Source organism: Hypanus sabinus, chromosome 21 (assembly GCF_030144855.1).
Source record: "Hypanus sabinus isolate sHypSab1 chromosome 21, sHypSab1.hap1, whole genome shotgun sequence".
In the NCBI taxonomy this organism is placed as follows: Eukaryota; Metazoa; Chordata; class Chondrichthyes; order Myliobatiformes; family Dasyatidae; genus Hypanus; species Hypanus sabinus.
In genome coordinates this window covers 62,534,121-62,547,036 of record NC_082726.1, presented here as the reverse complement: position 1 = coordinate 62,547,036, position 12,916 = coordinate 62,534,121, and positions in this window count along the sequence as shown.

Below are 12,916 nucleotides of genomic sequence, written 5' to 3'. Positions count from 1 at the left end.
ATCATCACAAGCCTGGGCAGAAGTAACGGAGATCCTGAGATGACCAGTCGTCAAAATCCCCCTCTCGGCCTCTCCGGTATAGTCCAAAGGAAAGCTTATGAAGCAATACGTTTGGCATCAGTTTGACTGCAGAAGCAGCTGGAAGAACATGCAATGACATCCAGATGCCTTAGGAGCTCCACTCCAGGTTTGCTGTCTGCGTTTACTCCCGTAGCCTTCATTTCTCCCGAGGTAGCAGGACTATTTACCCATAGCTGGGGATCCTGTTCACAAGCACCAGGGCGTGTCCACCCACCGGTGGGCCCATGTGCTACATGTGCAGGGGCCAGACCTGCTCCCCGTCCTCTGTAGTTCAGCCTGAGTCAGAAAGGAGTTCAGTGTCTGTGTGTCGCCAGCGAGGAGGCACGACATGAGGCCTGCTGGTGCAGAGGCTATATACTGACAGGGAGAGTCTTACACATTTAGCTGTCCTTTTCGCAAGACTGCTAGCCAGAGGTGGAAGCTGGAAGTAAGAGCGACAATCACTACCCACTACACTACCACACTGGAGGCATCACAACAGCCATTTTGACAATAAAGTACAGACTGACAATAAGGGGTGGCACAATAGTGTAGGAGTTAGTGGAATGCTTTAAAGCGCCAGCAATCGGAGTTCAATTCCCACCGCTGTTTGTAAGGAACTTGTATATTCTCCTCAGGACCAGTGGACAATAAGGTGCAAGATCATAACGAGGCAGACTGCAAGATTGAAAATCTATGTTATTCTACTGGGGAACTATAGACATAACAGCCCAGAAAGATGCTGTCATCCCAAACAAGCGGAGGTTCAGTCTTTTGAAACATCTTTTCATTAACAATGCAAATATTAGTTTCCATAATAGTTCAAACTTGGTGTGAGTAGAAAGTTGCTTCCACGACAGTGAGTTTAAATTACACTCAGTCCTCTGTGTAGAAAACAGTACCATCATTGGCAATTATCCACAGAATCCATTCTGCAAGGGAAATGGACGGACCATCTTCAGATGCTTACGATTTTAGTAGCTATATGTGTGTCCCGTTGCCCTGGATGAATTCAAGATGATATTTGCAACAACCTCATGGCTGAAATTTTTCATTGACCTGAAGTATATTTATTTATTTAGGGATCAGCGTGGAACAGGCCCTTATGGTCCGACGAACTGCACTGTAGAGCAACACACTGCTTTAACACGAACCTAATGACAATTTACAATGGCCTATTAACCCACCAACTGGTACATCTCTAGACTGTGGGAGGAAACTGGAGCATCTGGAGAAATCCCATGTGATTCTTGGGGAGAACGTGCAAACTCCTTACAGATGGCAACGGAAGTGAACTCCATCTCCAGAGCTCCCCGAACCATAATAGTATTGAATTGACTTAAATTGATTTTACTTCTTACATCCTTCACATACATCAGGAATAAAAATCTTTACATTATGTCTCCATCTAATTGTGCAATTGCAATCATGGTAATATTTATAATAATTTATAATAAATAGAAACATAGAAACATAGAAAACCTACAGCACAATACAGGCTCTTCAGCCCACAAAGCTGAACTGAACATCAGCTTACCTGAGAAATTATCTAGGGTTACCCATAGCCCTTCATTATTCTGAGCTCCATGTATCTGTCCAGGAGTCTCTTAAAAGACCCTGTTGAATCTGCCTCCACCACCGTTGCCGGCAGCCCATTCCATGTACTCACCACTTTCTGCATATAAATACTCACCCTTGACATCTCCTCTGTACCTACTTCCAAGCGCCTTAAAACTGGGCCCTCTCATGGTAGCCATTTCAGCCCTGGGGAAAAGCCTCTGTCTATTCACACGATCAATGCCTCTCATCATCTTATACACCTCTATCAGGTCACCTCTCATCCTCCTTCACTTCAAGGGGAAGAGGTCCAGTTCACTCAACCTATTCTCAACCTTATGAGAATAAATAGAACAGTCAATGTAACATAGAATACACTCAAATCAGCATGAATTAATCAGTCTGATAGCCTGGTGGAAGAAGCTGTCCCAGAGCCTGTTGGTCCTGACTTTTATGCTGTGGTACCGTTTCCCAGATGGTAGCAGCTGGAATAGACCGCGGTTGGGGTGACTCAGGTCTCCAATGATCCTACAGGCCCTTTTTATACACCTGTCCTTGTAAATATCCCGAATCATAGGAAGTTCACAACTACAGATGCTCTGGGCTGTCTGCACCACTCTCTGCAATTAAGGGAGGTACAGTCACTCTAACCACTACACTACCGATATTGCTGAGTAAAATGGGATGGTTAGGAAGAAAATTCCTACTCATTTCTCACTCTCATTATCAACACATCAGATGCATGGAACCTAAATCATAACTAAAATCACCCTGATTAAGTTGCTTCCCAAGCTGACAACTCGAGCAAGTAAATTGAGTGTATATGGCTTGTAACACTAACTTGGATATCCCTTAATGTACAAATGAGTAAATGAGTTGTGCAATTTACTTGGAGAGAGCAACACACAAAATGCTGGTGGAACTTAACCCCGTTCTCCTTCCTTCTCACTGTAACCTTTGACACCCTTGCCAATGAGGAGCCATCAACCTCTGCTTTAAATATTTCCAATGAGTTGGCCACCAAAGCTGTTTGTGGCAATGAATTCTACATGTTCTAAAAACTTCTCCTTATCTCTGCTCTTCTATAGATGTGTCAGCATATTGACATCAATGCCTTTGAACAGAAAATCCTACAAGATGTAATGGATTCAGCCCAGTACATCACAGGTAAAACTCTCCCAACCATTGAGCACGTCTACAAGAAATTCTGTTGTAGGAAAGCAGCAACCATCATCAGAGATCCCCAACAATGTTCCCTCTAATTTTGAATGACCAGTATGCTCAAAATTCTTACGCTGTGCATTTTTTTCCAGTGAGAACAACGTGTGTGCACTGGATAATTTCTTCAATAAACAACAGTATAAATAAGCCAGTTCTAAAATCTGCAGGCAGATCATTGCAAGCTCCATGTTGTCAACACCATCTGCATCAGAAACCGGCAAAGGAAGTGTGATCGTATATGATCATGAAATATACTTAACATGCCAACGACGTAGAGGGTGACAACTTTTTATGTGCCGTTTAAATTTCTTTGCGCACTAATAGCAAAAGGTGTGTCCACGCACACATGCATACACCTTAGAGGGAACATTGTTCCTCACCACCCAGGTCACGCTCTCTTCCTACTGCTGCCATCAGGTAAAAAGTACAAGAGCCTCAGGACTCACACCAGCAGGTTCAAGAATAGTTACTACCCCTCAACCATCAGGAATAAAATGGAATAACTGCATTTACTTACCCCATCATTGAAATGTTCCCACAACCAATGATCTCACTTTGAGGACTCTTTATCTCATTATTTCATGTTCTCATTATTTATTGCTATTTATTTATATTTGTATTTGCAGTTTGTTGTCTTCCAGTTGACCTTTCATTGATCCTGTTATTGTTACTATTCTGTGGATTTGCTGAGTATGCCCACAAGAAAATGAATCTCAAGGTTGTCTATGTTGACACATATGTACTTTGATAATAAAATTTACTTTGTACTTTGTTTTAAAGGGACAGCCTTTAGACTAAGGTTGTGCCTGCTGGTTGTGGACTCCCTCATTATAGGAAACACCCACTCCACATACACTCTTTGAAAGGTTTCAATAAGATCCCCTCCATTCATCTAAGCTCCAGCACATATAGACCCAGGACCATCAAACGCTCTTCATACACAAAATGCTGGAGAAACTCAACAGGTCAGACAGCATCAATGGAGAGGAATAAACAGTTGACGTTTCAGGCTGAATCCTTGGTGAAGGTTCTTGCCCCAAAGTATTAACTGTTTATTCAAATTTCAAAGTCAGAAGTAAATTTATTATTAAATTTTGTATGGTAAATGTCATTATATACTAAATTGAGAATCACAATAGAACAAAGTAGTATAATAGAATTGATGAGATGCTGCCTGACCTTCCGAGTTCCACTAGCAATTTGTGTGTTGTTCTGGATTTCCAGCACCTACAGAATCTCTTGTGATTATTACGTGGAAATTCTTTCGGAGGAAGTCCTCTTTAGTGCACTACCTCAACTTAAGTAATTCCCCTGTTTAGTGTTGAACACGAGTCCAGTTGTTGGCGTGAGCATTACGGAGTAGGCTTCCTGCATCCTGTCAGTGAGGCTGAAGTTGCAATCCAGTAGGAAGGTGAACATGTAACTGCAAGGGGTTAGCACGTAATCCTTCGGGTCACCCAGCTCTGAAGGACAGAAGCTCGATAAGGCTTGGCACCACATCCGAGGAGCATTGAACTGAAACTGTTAAAGTAGAAAGTAGTGCCATAAATTGTATCAACCTTTGTAGTGTTAGTTGCAATCAGATCACTGTCTCCCCCTTTATCTTGTTTGAGAGGAGAGGCAGGTATACTGAAAAGACAAACACATTTTCATACTTAAAACATACAAATGTTAACCACCGTGAATAGACAGGTGGCTTCAAAACATGAAATTACATTGAAATAGAGCAATAAATAGATTGCAATCTTTGTAATTATACTGTTCACTTTGACAAGAACACTAAGCGCCAGAGGCATTGCTATAAATAAATAACACATGTACAAGGATACATATTAATACCTCTGCCTTGAGTAGGCAATGATACTCTGTATCTAAACAACTATTTACTTCCTGATTGGGTTTGAGGAATGATGGTATCTTTCACGATAAATACCTTTGAAACAAATGAACATTTCTGATGGCTATTACACTTCATCTCTGCGAAAAGGCAGATGATCTTCCTTTGATAAATCGCTCAGCAAGATAGTACTTAAGTTTGACACTGAAAAGATCAAAACATTGGAAGAATATCTGATCAAATATGTTTCGGTGGTCCTTTTGCTTATTTATGTATCCAACTATCTCTCAATCCACTGTATCTATCTATCTATCTCTTTCCCTCTTTCTCCCTCATTCTCTCAATCTATCTATATATTTCTCTCACTACTCTCCCTCCTCTCTCTCTCTCTAGCAATCTATCTACTGTATCTATCTATCTCCCTCTCCCGCTCTCCCTATCGATCAGCTGTCTACTATATCTATATGATGAAGAGCTCTGATGAAAGGACTCGGTCTGAAACATTGACTGTTAATTCCTCTTCATAGATGCTGTCTGACCTGCTGAGTTCCTCCAGCATTTTGTGTACACTGTCTATCTGTCTGTCTGTCTATCTATTCATTCACTCATTAGGATATGGGCATGGATGCCACAGCCAATGTTTGCTGTATTACCCAAAGCTAATTCTCTTTGATGAACAGTATTCTTGATCCACCACAGTCCTTCTGATGAAAATAATCCCGTATACCTTAGCGTAGAGACTTTTAGCATTTAGACCCAGAGAGAATAGAGGATCACTGATCTATTTTACTCAGGATGACACGTGAGTTTTTTTTTATCCAATAATGTGAGCTTCACTGAGTAAACAAGCATTTAAACACCCATCCCAGTTGCTTCCAAGAAGGTGGTGGGGAGCTGCCTTCTTGCACCACTGCAGTCTTTGAATTATGGGTACCAACACAATGCTGTTACAGAGGAAGCTCCAGGGCTTTGGCACAGTGATAACAATAATAATATTACAGGATAGACAACTAAGAACAACTTTCTTAATAGATATCGCCATTCCAAACACACACAACATACATCATTCAATAAGAAAAACTCCAGAAATATACTGAATTAAAAGAGGAAATTGAGTGACTTTGGACCATGACTATTATCTCAATAGTAACATCTACAAGTGGTGTCATCCCTAAGTCACCACACAATAGCATTAAACAATTAGGGGACCACAACAGTATCTACAGTATGTAAATCTTCAGAAAGCCACAATACCACCACTACCATAGTCCAAAATTTCCTAGCGATTGAGAAATGAGTATGCTTGGTTATGTCTTTAGCCCAGGTTTTACCAGCTTAAGCTGGGAAAAAATTTTAAAATAATATAATAATATATTTTATGATGAGGGGCATTGATCGTGTGACTTTTTGCCAGGGCTGAAATGACTAACACAAGAGGGCACAGTTTTAAGGTGGTTGAAAGTAGATACAGAGGGGGTGTCGGGGTAAGTTTTTCACATTGAGTGGTGGGTGTGTGGAATGCACTTTCGGTGGTAGTGGAGGCAGATGCAACAGGGTCTTTTAAGAGACTCTTGGATAGGTACATGGAGCTTAGAAAAATAGAGGGCTATGCGGTAGGGAAATTCTAGGCAGTCTCTACAGTAGGTTACATGGTCGGCACAACATTGTGGGCTGAAGGGCCTGTAATGTGCTGTAGATTTCTATGTTCTAATAATAATAATAATATCCAGAGTAATCAAGCCAGGGCTGAAATGTTCCAAGGTTTTCTCTTGAAATTCCGTCTCTCTGAGTCAAGGCTCCGTGTCAAGATCCCTCCTGTTTGCTGATCAACGCTCACACCCACGTAAGCATTCTAACTCAATCTCTGTGTCTGCGTCCTGCACTTGGGTTCGCTTCCTTTACTCATTGCAACAGAAGCATTGCTGTACAAAAACACCCTATCAATTAATAACCAACAGACAACAACCGCTGTTATGAAAATAAACTGAGGCATTTTAGGGCAAATCTCTAGGCCCAATACAGTTTTGAGTAGCTTTAAACCCACTCTCTAATTTGCCGAATCAGACAAAAATTGGGTATTAATTCAGAAACAGCCAAACAAATTAAGCCTGGACACAACTTTTACATAGGGATGATTTGAAATTATATGCTCCTTTATCAGTAAAGCAAAAACAATTAACTCAAATATAACTATTCTCAAACAATATAAACATGAACTTTGGACTAGGTAAGTGCAGAACATTAAACATAAAGGAAAGTGTTACAGAGCTAGTAGAATATAAAACAGAGTGGCAGGATACAATACAGCCAATGGATAAATATGGAACATGGAAGTACTTGGGATATCAACAAGCGAAGAAAATAGATCATAATGTGATAAAGCAAATTCTGTTGATAGTTTTCCCTTTAAGGTTTAAGAATGGACAATGAACCCATGAACACTACCTCAATATCTTTCACTCTCTTTTTTGCACTACTAATTTAATTTTACATATACTGTATAAAATTTATATGGTAATTCATAGTGCTTATTATTATGTAGATGAAACCCATGAGGAGAACAAACAAACTCCTTACAGACAGCGGTGGGAATTGAACCCTGATCACTGGACAGTGTTACGCTACCATGCCACTCAATTTACATATGTTTCCAGCATCAAACAGATATTATGAGGTAAGGACAGTGTGCAAAATTGCACACTCGGGTGGGCAAGTGCAGCTGAGCAATAATAATACTATTATCATAAACTAATGCCATCTAACAACCCACCACAGTGGCTGAAGCATATCCATCATAAAATTGGCGAACTCTGATTGGAGAAGTTCCAGAAAAGTAAACATTATCTTATTCACTGTAGCACTGCATACAAACAGCAAGATAATTCAACTCAGTGATCATTGCCCCGTTTGTGATGAAATGTAAAGCAGTTTTTACACAAGATTATTTTAAGAAGATACTTCTTCCATAAAACCTCACAGTTACTGTTCTCAACCCAGAAATCCCCAAAAAAGGAGATTAGATTTTAGACACATGCAGAATTACTGCACCTAATCCAGTTCACCAAAATTAACTGGTATGTCACTGGCAAATTTCTACAGATGTATTGTGGAGAGCATTCTAACTGGTTGCGTTACCATCTGATATGGGAGGGGCTCTGCTCAGAATCAGAAAAAGCTGCAGACTCCTGCACTAATCTCCCTAGATCAAGGACATCTTCAAAAGGCAATGCCTCAAAAAGGTAGCACCCGTCATTAAGGATCCCCATCTCCCAGGACATGGCCTCTTCTCCATACTAACATCAGGGAAGAAGTACAGGAGCCCAAAGATGCAAACTGAACATTTTAGAAACAGTTTCTTCCCTCCACCATCAGATTTCTGAATGAACAATGAATCGAATGAACACTACCTCACTATTTCCTCTCTTTTTGCACTACTTAACTAATTTTTTTAGTATTTCTTATTGTAATTTATGGTTTTTATATTGCACTGGAATGCTGCCACAAAACAACATGACATATGTCAGTGATGATAGACCTGATTCTGATTCTGATTTCTCATCCACTTCTTCATCCAAGTCACCCTGAGGTACCCATGCATTTCCTATGAGAATAACAGCCATAATGGAATCAATGAAAGACCTCACCAACTTGGACATCCAACCAATGTCCAAAAGACCACAAACTGTGCAAATACAAAAAAGCAGGAACAATAATCATAAATAAATCAGCATTAAAATATCAAGAATATGAGATGAGCGGTCCTTGAAAGTGAGTCCACAAGTTGTGGGAACAGTTCAGTGATGGCAAATGAAGTTGCGTGAAGTTCTCCGCTCTCATTCGAGAGCCTGATGGCTGAGGGGTAATAATTGTTTGAACCTGGTGGTGTGAGTCCTGAGGCTCCTGTATCTTTTTCCTGTTGGGAGAACGTCCTGGATGGTGGTCTGAAGATGGGCGCTGTTTCAATATGACAATATTTCATGTGGATGTGCTCTGTGGTGAGCTTTCCCTATGATCCACTACTTCTTGTATGATTTTCTGTTTTAGGCCATTGGTGTTTTCATACCAGGCTGTGATGCAGCCAGTCAATATACTCTCCACTAAATATCTATAGAAGTTTATCAAAGTTTTAGATGTCATGCTGAATCTTCGCAGACTCCTAAGGAAGTAATTTTTTGATAATGGCCCTTACATGCTGAACCCAGGACAGGTCCTCTGAAAAAATAACACCAAGGAATTTAAAGCTGCTGACCCTCTCCTCCTCTGATCCTCCGATGAGGACTGGCTCATGGACCTCTGGTTTCCTCCTCCTGAAGTCAATAGTCCTGAAGTCCTTAGTCCTTAGTCCTTAGTCTTGAGTACTACCTCAATAAATTGATGTGATGAAATGATCTGTACAGGTGATATGCAAAACAAAGTTTTTTAAGGATCAAGGATCAACTTTATACATCATATGCATTTATATGTACGTATTAGGAATTTACTCTATCTCTTTTCCATGGATACTGCCTGGCCTGCTGAGTTCCTTCAGCATTTTGTGTGTGTTGATCAGGAATTTGCTGTGGTGTGTTGGTCAGGGTGTGTGCAACAAAAAACAACAACACATAAAAATTATAAAGATTAGAAAATTATATTAAAAAGTTAAGAAGTTAAAGTACAAATATGAAATAAAATTTGAATAGATACTAGCATATAAAACATGCTTTAAAGTGTTTCATTGTGCCTTAGCATATGTATCAATAATAAACCAATTTACCAATTTAAATTTATGCAGCATAATAAAGTGTTCAGGAAAATTTATCCCTTTGTAAACATCTGTTCAAGTTTTCAGATATTTTCATTCGTTCACACTTCTTGTTCTGTTCTTCACTTCTCCTGCCTGGTCCTGCTCTTTGAGAGTGATGAAATGGAGAATTCCCACAGCTTCTGTTATGATGAGACGACGGCAATCAACCAAATACCAGACGCGAAGGATGTCCTCTTTTCAAAACAAAACATTCCATCCAGTTCTATAAATAATTACACTGGCAGCAGTACAAACATAACAAATTGTTAATGAATCCTTCCCGTGACATCTGCAGAAATTCCAGCCTGATTGTTGTTCCTTATTTCCTCATTAACACAGTGAACCGACTGCACGCCCATTATCAATCTCAAAATTATCCGTTGCTCCAGAGGTGGCAATCTGCAGTTTGCAACTTGACATTTTTCAATGCTTTAGCACAGCTCTCATTCTCTTAGGTACACCTGTACACCTGCTCGTTAATACAAATATCTAACCAGCCAATCACGTGGCAGCAACTCAATGCATAAAAGCATGCTGTCATGCACAGATATACAAATATACGAATGTTAGAAGAAAAGTAAGAAAGAATAAAAAATAAGTTATCTCAGACAGTCAAGAGGCTTGGTTGTTGTTCAAGGTGAACATCAGAATGGGGAAGAAATGTGATCTAAGTGACTTTGACCTTGTAGTGAGTGTTGGTGCCAGATGGAGTGCTTTGAATATCTCAGAATCTACAGATCTCCTGGGATTTTCATGCACAACAGTCTCTAGGGTTTGCAGAAACAAAAAAAAATCATCCAGTGAGCGGCAATTCTGTGGCCAAAAACAAGTTGTTAATGAGGGAGGGAGGTCAGAGGAGAATGGCCAGACAGGTTCAAGCTGACTTTACGACGACAGTAACTCAAATAATTTCAAGTTTCAATAGTGACATGCAGAAGACAATTACTGAGTGGACATGTTAGATAGATAGATACTTTATTGATCCCAAAGAAAGTTACAGTGTCACAGTAGCATTGTAAGTGCACAGAAATACAAATATTAGAAGAAAAGTATTAAAGAATAAACTGTCTAACAGGAGGGAGTCATCACTCCCTCAGCTATAGGTTGACTCATTAATGGCCGAGGGTAAGAATGACCTCATACAGCGCTCTTTGGAGCAGCGCAGTTGTCTTAGTCTATTAATAAAAGTGCTCCTCTGTTCAGCCAAGGAGGCATGCAGAGGGTAAGAACATTCTCTAGAATTGTATGGACACATCCACCTAGAGAAGTCATGCTTTTTTCTCTAAAGATTCAAGGTCCAAGTTTATTTAATGTCATTTCCAGTAAACAAGTGTAAAGCAGAGCAAAATAATTGTTACTCTGGATCTGATGCAGCACAAAAAACAGAATAAGATAAAGAACATAATGATAAAAAAAATAGAAATGCATAAAGTAGCTGATAAACATAGATTGATTGTACGTCCGTATGGTGACGCTAGGCACAGAAGTGTTTGTACATAAGATTACTCTAACATGAAATGATAACGTAGCGGTGGTGGGGTTGGTGGATGGGGTGTTGATCAGTCTTACAGATTGGGGAAAGTAACTGTTTTTGAGTCTGGTGGTCCTGGCATGAATGCTATGTAGCTCCTTCCCTGATGGGAGTGGGACAAACAGTCCATGAGTACAGTGGATGGGATCTGTCATGGTATTTGGCCTTTTCTGGCACCTTTCTGTATATATGCCCTTGCTGGTGGGTCATCTGGTGCCAGTGATGCATTGGTCAGTTTTGACTACCCATTGTAAAGAGATTCATTAGACAGATTGGCTTTTATATCATTTCATTAACTTTTGTGTCTTTATTTATAATAACTAAATTGTTTTTTAAAATTCCAGATAATTAAAATGGGCTCTATCTAGGAGATTTATCTATTTCCATCTAGGAAATTTGTTTGATGAAGGAAGGATGATGTCTTTTACAGTACAGAAATAGTACAGAAATTTAACATACCCAACCAGGATCTTCGTTTCTTTCAGATAAGAGATTATATACAGAAAACAACATCATTATTAACTGATTTCTATAGTTCTGACATAGAAAAGAGGGTGTTTGGCTCTGAGGGTGAAGTACTTTTTACATTTACTTTTTACTTTTTACATCAGTACTTTTTACAGCATCCTGAGGGAATGTTCTTGTGGAGAGGCTGAGCGGCTGGGAAGGGCCTGGGAGGAAGAGCTGGGAATAGAAATTAAAGCTGAAACATGGGAAGACATCTGTGATAATGCAAAGAAGATTTCAGTTTGCAATAGAACTGAAGCATTGCAACTCAAAATTCTGCATAGAGCCCATCTAACTCCAGATCGTCTCTCGAAATTTAAGACGGGGGTTTCTCCAATGTGCTGTAAATGAAAAGTAAATACTGGAATTTTCACCCACGGTTTTTGGACTTGTCCCAACCTTCAGGCATACTGGAGTGATATTTTGGGTGAAATGAAAAAGATTCTGAAGATGGAGCTTGAACTGGACCCAGTGTCTTTTCCCTTAGGCTTACCCAGCAGTCGTATTATTAATGCACATCAAAAAAAACCTTATAACACCCTGACTTTTTGTGCGAGGAAGAAGATTTTACTTTGTTGGATATCCGATAAGGCTCTTGGACTTCTTGGTTGGCGTAAGTTAATCATGGAATACGTTCCTTTGGACTTTTTGACATGTATGGTACACTCAAAAACAAATATTTTTCATAAAACACGGCAACCTTTTCTGCAGTATATAGATGTAAACCTGTCTGCTATACTAATAAGGGCTTTGTATAGGATGTTGTGGTGATATCTGTATTTTGATGGAAGTGTTCCGATAGCTGATATCTGTGAGGGGAAGAAATGTAAATGTATCTGCAAATTGAAAGTTTTGTTATGCTGAGCAAAACAAAGATAAAAATTTTTTAAATGGGCTCTCAATCTCACAGTCTACTTTGTTATGATCTTAAAGATGAAGATGAGCTTTATTTGTCACGTGTATATCGAAATATTGAAACACACAGTGAAATGTGTCATTTATGTCAATGACCAACAAAGTCTGCAGGTATGCTGGAGGCAGCCCACAAGTGTAAACCGTGTTTCCGGTACCAACATAGCATGTCCAGAACTTACTAACCCCTACATTTATGTATGTATGTATGAATGTATGCTTTCATTTATAGAGATACAGCACAGAGCCACACCATCCCAACCAACAACCCCAACCCTGAATTAACCCTAGCTTAATCATGGGACAATTTACAATGATTAATTTGGCTACTAACCAGTACATCTTTAAACTGTGGGAGGAAACCGGAGCACCCAGAGAAAGCTTATGCATTCCACGGGGAGGATGTACAAACTCCTTACAGATGACATTGGATTTGACCTCCAGCCTTCAACGTCCAAGCTGTGATAGTGTCACGCTAACAGCAAGGCTTCTGTGGAGTCCAAATCTT